Raw genomic sequence first — 8,397 nt, 5'->3', positions numbered from 1 at the left:
CTATAATAATTATTATGATGACTTAGGAAAATTGACCCCAACCTCCATCCCTATTTTGTACAGCATCACACAAACAAGGAAACGACCCACAGACAATGCGATATGTGACTATATAAATACGGAATAAATATAGAGAAGAAGCATATGTGACTATAGAACGATGACCAGAACCGCATGGCTGCATTTTGTATACGAATGCCGCTGTTGTTCGTACTATATATATATATATATATATATATATATATATATATATAACAGTAGAGCATTATCATAAAACAATATTATTATTATTAATTATAATAATGAAAGAGAAAGATCGAAGACGATCATGATAGAAAAAGCATACATCAACTAAGCGCTAATTTGAACCAATTAATCGTTTTAAGTTATTAATTATACCACTATAATTACCATGATTACTATTACTATAATTATTATTATTATTGCTCCGGTGGTCATGTAACAATCATCACAATTATAATTATGTTATTATAGGATAATGAGAATAATAAGAATAATTATGATATAGTTGTGTAGACCGTATGGTATCAATGTGCATGACCAAGTTGACTGGATACCGTCACCTATGACCACGAAAGCGAGAAAAATATTGACAGTGTACTGATCGTGGTTTGGTTGTAAAAATAGCGACAAAATGAGACAGAAGTATAGATGGACACACATACACATGAGTACAGACACAAGCGCAAACTTCATGTCAACTCTCTCGGCCCCTCGTCCTCAGCCAACTAATGACTTTCCACACACACATATATATATGTAATATGTATACAGAACCGTGTGTTAGGGCCTGACTTTGGGAGTGTTTTCTCCTCTCTCCTGGCACTACCCGTTTCCGAGTGGATAATCCTGTCTTATCGTAATTCATCGTACTATACGCCATCTAAACTAAACATCAACAACAACATTATCACTGTTTAGTTGGCTGATGTAATTGTTAGACGAATGGGAATGACCAGATACGAGAAAATGAAGAAAAGCATACTTGTTTCATCATGTTTGACTCCGCGGCAGTCTATTTCTTAGTTAAAATATTGCGGTGAATGGTATTTTTCCGCGAGATGCGAGTTATCTCCCGTCTGCACAGTGTAAGTTAAAAGCGCTGTCAGCCAATCTGAAAAAAATCTGAACATTTCATAGAGTTACGCCAGTAACCTAACTCTACTGTGTATTATTGCTGTTGACTCTGAAAATCCCGACTGATAATCATACAATCACAAAATTTCAAAGCCGTTTGAGAATAGGACAGGAAATTATTTATTTAGAAATGCTATGGTACACCTGCGGTGACTCGTAAATACTATTAGTATGTAATAATGTATTTATCAAGAAGTAGGCGTCGCTTGAGTAGCATATCTATCGTCGTCATAAACCCATATAACATATAGCATGATATATTATAATATGACGCGATAATAACTTACTATTTATGTCAAACTCCCAACAGCAGCTTGGGTTGTCACCTTGAGTACGTATGAACCTTGATATTTTTGTAGCTGTTCGTTATCACTTTGTTTTTATCCATCTCTCTCTCTGTCTCTCTCTTTCTCTCGTTCTCTATATATATATATATATATATATATATATATATATATATCTAAATAGCGATATATGTATAGCTATGTTAGATTCTGGAAACGCGGAAGTCAGTCATGCCCTGAAATTGAATTGAGTTTCGCATCCATGAGTTTAGCTTCATTTAGTCTCACCATCGCATGACCATCACTCACTACCATCCACAATGCACTCGAGCTACTGCTACCACTCGACTCCAATCATTCATTCATGCAGTGATCGGCATACATATAGCATGACGTAACTATCTATCCATGAACATCCTGTTCATATCGATAGGAAGTAATAGTAGTAAAAAGTCCTGATGATGGGATTATAACGAGGCCTTTGATACGGATGATAGTAAATGGTGACATTTGTTTACGGCCGACACAAACAAAAACAAACCAATAAATAAACAAACAAAGACAGATAGACAAACAGACGATATTACGATCTAAGGTCTATGGTTTGAAGTTGATGATGATCTTGGTAACTTCACTTGGTCACTTCATAACATGACTGATGGTTAGATGCGGAAACGGATGAAGTCGAATGACGACGACGACGACGACATATGACTGCTATTATTACTATGGTAACTGTATATAAAGAAGGAGAGAGACAGACGAGAAGAGAACAAGAATGATCGACAACAACTGAGCAGCGAAGACGTACGTACGATTGTAAATGCATTACAGGACAAATATAAAGACAGAGAGAGAGTCAATTTGAGAAAGGGAGAAAAAGCAAATATGTCGAGTGGACGTGGTGGCATGAAAATAACGATTAACAATAACCAATAGCAGAAACGGAGGGAGCGAGCGAGCGAGCGAGAGGAAAAATGATTACGAGAACTGAGAGAAAGCGAGAAAGTTAGATGATATTATGGTATGTTTGACCCCGGAAGCAGTTGTGTATCAACCGGGGTCAGTTGTGACATGATGTACATATGTGAACAACAAGAAAACATGCTAGCCAGCACGGATCATAGTTTTGTGCAATAAATATTATTATTATTATTATTATGACTTCAGCAACACTATAAAAAATTTGACGTCTTGTTATCATTTGGAGGTTGATTGTAAAGGGCATTGGAGCTAAAACATTAGGTAAGGAAAGACTAACAAAACGGTCGAGATGATAGCGCTGTTTAGTGATTTTGTATGGCCAGGGTCAAAGTTATATGAGGTACCCCTATCGAAGCCAATCGGCATTTTAAAAATTAATGAGTATCGAGGAAAACACATAGCTAATCAGGTCACGCGATTACGTGAAAGGTGCATTCTCAGATATCTGCTTTCAGATTTTCACTGGGCGGCAAGACAGTCACGGGACCAGATAGGATTGAGTGCCAGTAGGATTTGCCTTTGCCGAATTCATAGGAAGTTGTTCACCAAAAAACGTACAAGCACAAATAGCTCTGGAAAATGATGTGTAGTTGAGATGCTTAGTTATCTATAAAAGCGCTGCTTACAAATCATTATGTCGCCGCGTCCTTTGTATAGATAGTTTTAAACATTTGTTATTACATCAAAAAACATGTCATTTTTAATTTATTACGGGAATCATTTCGAGGACTAACTGGCCCAAACGCGTAACGGAATATTTGTGCTCAGTAACCATCTAATAAAGTAGGCATATTTGTTAATGCTTATTTTATGCCATAAATTAGACTTCGCTAGACACTACCATGCACACGAGGTATGACAAGTGTCTGCACTTGACGAGCAATGAAAAACTATAGCAGCAGACTTTTCGAAAAATTCCCTAGCGTACTGTGCTGTTTCATCATCACAATGCTATTGGAGTCAAGTTTAAGGAAAGTAGTAGGAATGAATTGGCTTTTCGAACTTACTCTGATGATTGCTCAACTTTTTTCTTTGATAGGTTCCAGCTATTGGGACATTATTACTTATGCCACGTTTCTCCCTATCAACGTGGGATTCTTTTAAGATGCTCTCTCTTCCATTGCTCAATCGTCTGCGAAGTTTTTAATAGCAAAAATTACAAGAAAAGTCAGTCAATCTCTGGCTGGACTACCTCTGACCATCAATTCAGATGAGGCTTTCGATATTTTGCGATCATTTCTTGTCGGGCGCTATAATATGTTCTCCGCGTAGAGTCCACTGGTCGGCGCATTGATCGGCCGAATAGTCGAAAAAGACTTTGCCTTTAAGGAACTATTCTAAAATGCCATTTAATATTATTAACTAGAGAGTTACATAGCGGTTATGAAAAAAAGCTTGACCTATACGTGTTTGAGCTATTTCCTCCACCAAGCCAAGTTTGAATCGACCGGAAACTGAGCAACTATTAATTCCTGTGTAGATGGCGTCGCTTGTTATCTTGCCCTTCTTATTTTTCATAATTAATTCGGTACTTCACACTTGTTCAACCGAAGCGACTAACTTTTTATCCGCTTTCTTCGTCATAGTTAGCCTACGTCTGAACCTTGTAACCTTTGAGGCAACTTCTTATCTACGCACCTTTTTTTTTCACTTTATGCTTTAGTCAATTATTTAATTATTTATTTATTTATTAAACCCTAATTATTTAACTTTCCAGTTGTAATTCGAATTAATAAAGAGCACCTGTGCCGGTTTTTCCATTTAATCCAGCATATAAAATATTCTCTGCGAGTTTCTGTAACTTTCATCCATGATACTCTCTTTTCCATTTGTACATTCTTTGGTGTATTTAAAGTAGCTACTATAACCCCGTTTGCAAGCATAAAAGTGCAAAAAATGATCCTAACTCCTACCGATCCATAGAAATCACCTGATTTCGTGCGGAGACGTATAGTCAGATTTTAACTATTCCCTAAATGCAATGCTCCTTTCTCTCCCCGAGAATTTAACTTTTGAAGGCTGCCCTTGGATAGTATTTCGTTGGAGTAACGCGGCGATTTAGGTATTCCTGTGGATCCCATAGATTATACTGTTTTTCAATTTTCCCCTGTACAGCTCGCCAAGTGTGTTAACCGACTTTTTCTCCTATATGAGTTGATTTTGGCGTCAAAACATAAACTGATTTAAAATCAGATGCGGGGTTAAGAGATAACCCAACGCTGCTTCTTATAAACAGCTAGTGTTGGGTAATCCCTATTTGATATATAAATGTTCGTACATATTTTCAAATAAATAAATTAAGCCGCATAACCTGCTTCAACGGGTGGGCAAATGAATCTAAATGGGCTAATCTACAACTAATGGCAATGTAGCGATTATTTTTGCCAGCCAAGAAGGAATTTGTTGGTTGCTGTTTTGAAACCCGATAAATGCTTGATCGCTCGGACAAAGATTAAAACATTGTTCAACAGCTCTGCTACAATAAAATTTAATTTTTAGGGTGATTGTGTTTGCAATAAAAATCCAATTAAAACTTAGTAAATGATAGCGTTTGTAAATAAAACAACTGCTTTGTAAGTCTGAGTCTGTATATATAACCAATAAATTGCACTCTTCCTATAGACCAAGAATGTAGATACGTCTTTACTGGTCCCATCATCTATGATTCGAGGGATACTGCAGAGTCCTTTTGGCCCATCGTATGAGCTATGTGTCTTAATAGCTCCATAATACTTTATAATACTGAACAAATGCAACCGATTGTCAGCAACTGCCTCAACAAGCTCATGAGGCATACTTGAAGGGACATTCTTTTTTATTTTATGATTAGTTTTCTTAACTAAATCATTTTTATAGTATGATTTGCAAAAGAAAAGGAAATTAGATTAGAAGATGTAAGAATTCAGACCCCCAATTTATTACGTATATTGCGGAACTGTTATTTAATGCCTATCCTCTAGTAGTGCTTAGCCACTTCATCGAATGGGCATCCCATTTCAATTTCAAACATATACGATTTATTACTTTTGTACAAATCATTTTGAGTTACTGATTTGTAGGAAGAGAGCACGAAAGACAATAAAGCAATCAAGTAAAAATTGAAAAAAAAAAAAGAAAATCAATACCTTTCCTTGCTCTTATGCAGCTTTTGTTATTCAAAAAGTTAGTAAAACTTTTCAGAAATGCATTTTATAAACATCATTTTGCTCTAGCTTGACTTGCGTGCTTTAGCTACACAAAAGTTTCGAAAAAATTCATTAGATGGGCTTGTCTTGATATCATATGTTTGTAATCTCCTCATGGAACCTCTCGCTGGCGACTAGGTCGAGTCTCATCTGTTGCTAGAATCTCTTTTCAAATAGACACATCGAAAAAAAAAGCCTACAAGTGTTTCGTACCTTCGAAACACTTTCGTCCACAGACGGCGTTTTCTTGTGGGTATATTTTCAGAGTAAACCTACTGGCGCTTTCAACCAAATGTCATTCCCTGTTTTTAAAGAGGGAAACACAAACCCATGTCACATCAGTTTTTCAGGAAGACCAAAAAACCGTAAAATTTCAGACATTTGAAAGCACTGCATTGCAGGTTGCAGAGTTCTTCTGTTGTCAAATGCTGATTGTATTCACCTTGTAAGCTCTGCAAGACCTATCTTTTAGTAGTTGAGAATGTCTATATTTTTGAGCCGTGATATATGCTTATGGCGAGGTAAAGAAGAGGCGGCTTGTGTGGAGATGATCTGCATTTCTTAACAGCCAAATGCTTACCGATGTTATGAACTAATTTTGTCTGGTTTTATATAGTATAGAGTATATGGCTGTTCATCGTTGGCGTAACTCTTACCGCGTCAATTAGTATATGATACAAACAGATTAGGAAAACATATAATTTTTCTATTGACACATGAATAAGATCTTTTTGACTAGGCCATGATGCTCACCAGTCCCAGCCGGTGTAAATGCAGCAGCTTCATTTTCTATAAATTCATTTATCAGATAAGAACTTCGGACGCTTCGAGGAAACAAAAGATTAATATTGTTAATGTAAGTGAAAAGTATTACGTTAAGTTTGAATAATGTTACAAAATATGCTAATTTGCATTTTGCAGGAAAAAAACTCTGATTCTGTAACCCATATACTTAGCATGCTCTATTATTAATATCCCAAGATATATCATTATAAATTAAGAGTCACTACGTTATGCAGCTAACGTAATGGATTATAAAAAATGAGGATATTTGTTTTTCAATATCTCTATGTATATAGTGGGCGGTGTAAACAGTTGCAAGATATCATAAACTAATTATTAATGAACCTGTAACAAGCAGCTGCTGTGCACATGTTTCTCATTTTTGTGGTTTATAAGTCAATATATTCTGGAATAAAGTCGTGCCTGTACATAACGTACAAATCTAAAAAAATCACGAACTAGTGTGCATCCATCTAAAATAGAATGCGCCGTCACTGGAAGGTATTCGGAGTAAGACGCTTGCTCGCTTCCGTGATGCTTCGGGATCGTTCAAAAATTGCGTTCGATGATAAAATAACTTATTTTATCATTAATTTCAGGTCGAACTGTCACTGGAGTTGTTCTAATACCACGACTCGCTTGTTCTGGTATAAAAGTAAATCGAAAACTTAGTAATAGTAATGACATCAATAGGAAATTCGCTAAGTTTATCAATAATTCTAGCTCTATTATAGTAGGTTGCTATGGTGTTTATATATAAGTTTGTAATTTGTCAGGTGTTTATAGAACTAACAGGAAAGGAAAAATGTAAATGTATACATCTGTCGGGATATGCCGTGTCATTCTTCGGCAATTATCAAACGCACAGCCTAAAAATAGAAATTTCCTATTAAGTAAAGAGCCCGGAACCTGAAAATCAGAGCATCAATCACGCTCTTACGACGTTCGGAATAGACGGAGTCTCACATCTTTGCTGCCAGCACTGTCTGTCACGCAGCGCGCCAGTATCCGGTCGTATCTATCTATATGATAAGACATGTCGGAATTTGGACTTCATACGCCCAAGTATTCCCAAATTTCATTTGAAAAAGTTAAAACTTTCTAAGCATGCGGGAATGGGAACCATTTTGAACGTTCATTCTCCCTATGCAACATTAAATTGTATAAATATGTATGTAAGACGATGTAAAAGTCAACATAGATGCCATTATTAGAAGGCTATCATGAACTGGTCAAAGCATTGGGAAAGGCTAACCAAATAATAAATAATGTATCGTTTGTTGAGTCCTTTTAGGTAAATCATTGGGCTTCATTTTTAAAGATACGCGAAAATTTGGCGCGGAATTATAGGTTTACTCAATAGGTATTTGCGTGCAAAGGCTTGTGAATACAAAATAGATAGACATATGCACGAATGCACAAAAACATATTGGTCTTCGCAATGTCCTGAAAGTACTTAGTGGCCTTCTCGATTCCCTCGCAGGAATCCAAGGATGCCCAATTCATAAGACCCAATATACAAAACGAACGCCAAACGATGGTTCTTTCATTCAGTAGATATCAAGCATTGTAGACTACTAAATTAGTCAACATTTTTAGGGTAGATAGGCCAGCAATTTTTATGTGGCAAGAAACGAAACACACATTTTTGGCTCATGATATCTTGATGCGCAATGCTACTTGCAGTCTATGCATTATTGAAATCATCAGCATTTGCTTCGTATAAATGAAAGCGAAGCGATCAGTAAAAACAAGCTTGGCCAACTTTGTGCCTAATGCTGAAGGTGATGCTTTCGGTGCATAATATGATGATGCCTTAATAACCTTTCTTGAACATGAAAACTATCACTAGCTGGCTTTTGGGACCTTCAAAACATTCGCGGCAACAGATGGCGCTGTAGAAAGAATGAAACATCCATATATTCAGGTTATAATGAGGCATCATAGCACACGGGATTCATCATATCCAAAGGTAGATCGCAGTAACGTACCACACGATATAT

At 36.5% G+C, this 8,397-nt stretch overlaps 1 long non-coding RNA gene across 1 annotated transcript; it reads right to left on the bottom strand.

Moving 5' to 3' along the window:
- Positions 1-407: 407 nt before the first annotated feature.
- Positions 408-7,882, bottom strand: LOC111273226 (uncharacterized). Its single transcript, XR_002687905.2, has 2 exons — positions 1,446-7,882; positions 408-1,146 (listed from the first exon to the last, which is right to left on the bottom strand). It is a non-coding gene; the product is annotated as an uncharacterized LOC111273226 (long non-coding RNA).
- Positions 7,883-8,397: the final 515 nt, after the last annotated feature.

This window comes from Varroa jacobsoni, unplaced genomic scaffold (genome assembly GCF_002532875.2).
Source record: "Varroa jacobsoni isolate VJ856 unplaced genomic scaffold, vjacob_1.0 contig05553, whole genome shotgun sequence".
Taxonomy (NCBI): Eukaryota; Metazoa; Arthropoda; class Arachnida; order Mesostigmata; family Varroidae; genus Varroa; species Varroa jacobsoni.
The sequence above is the reverse complement of the archived record's forward strand: the minus strand, read 5'-3'. Positions and strand labels throughout refer to the sequence as shown.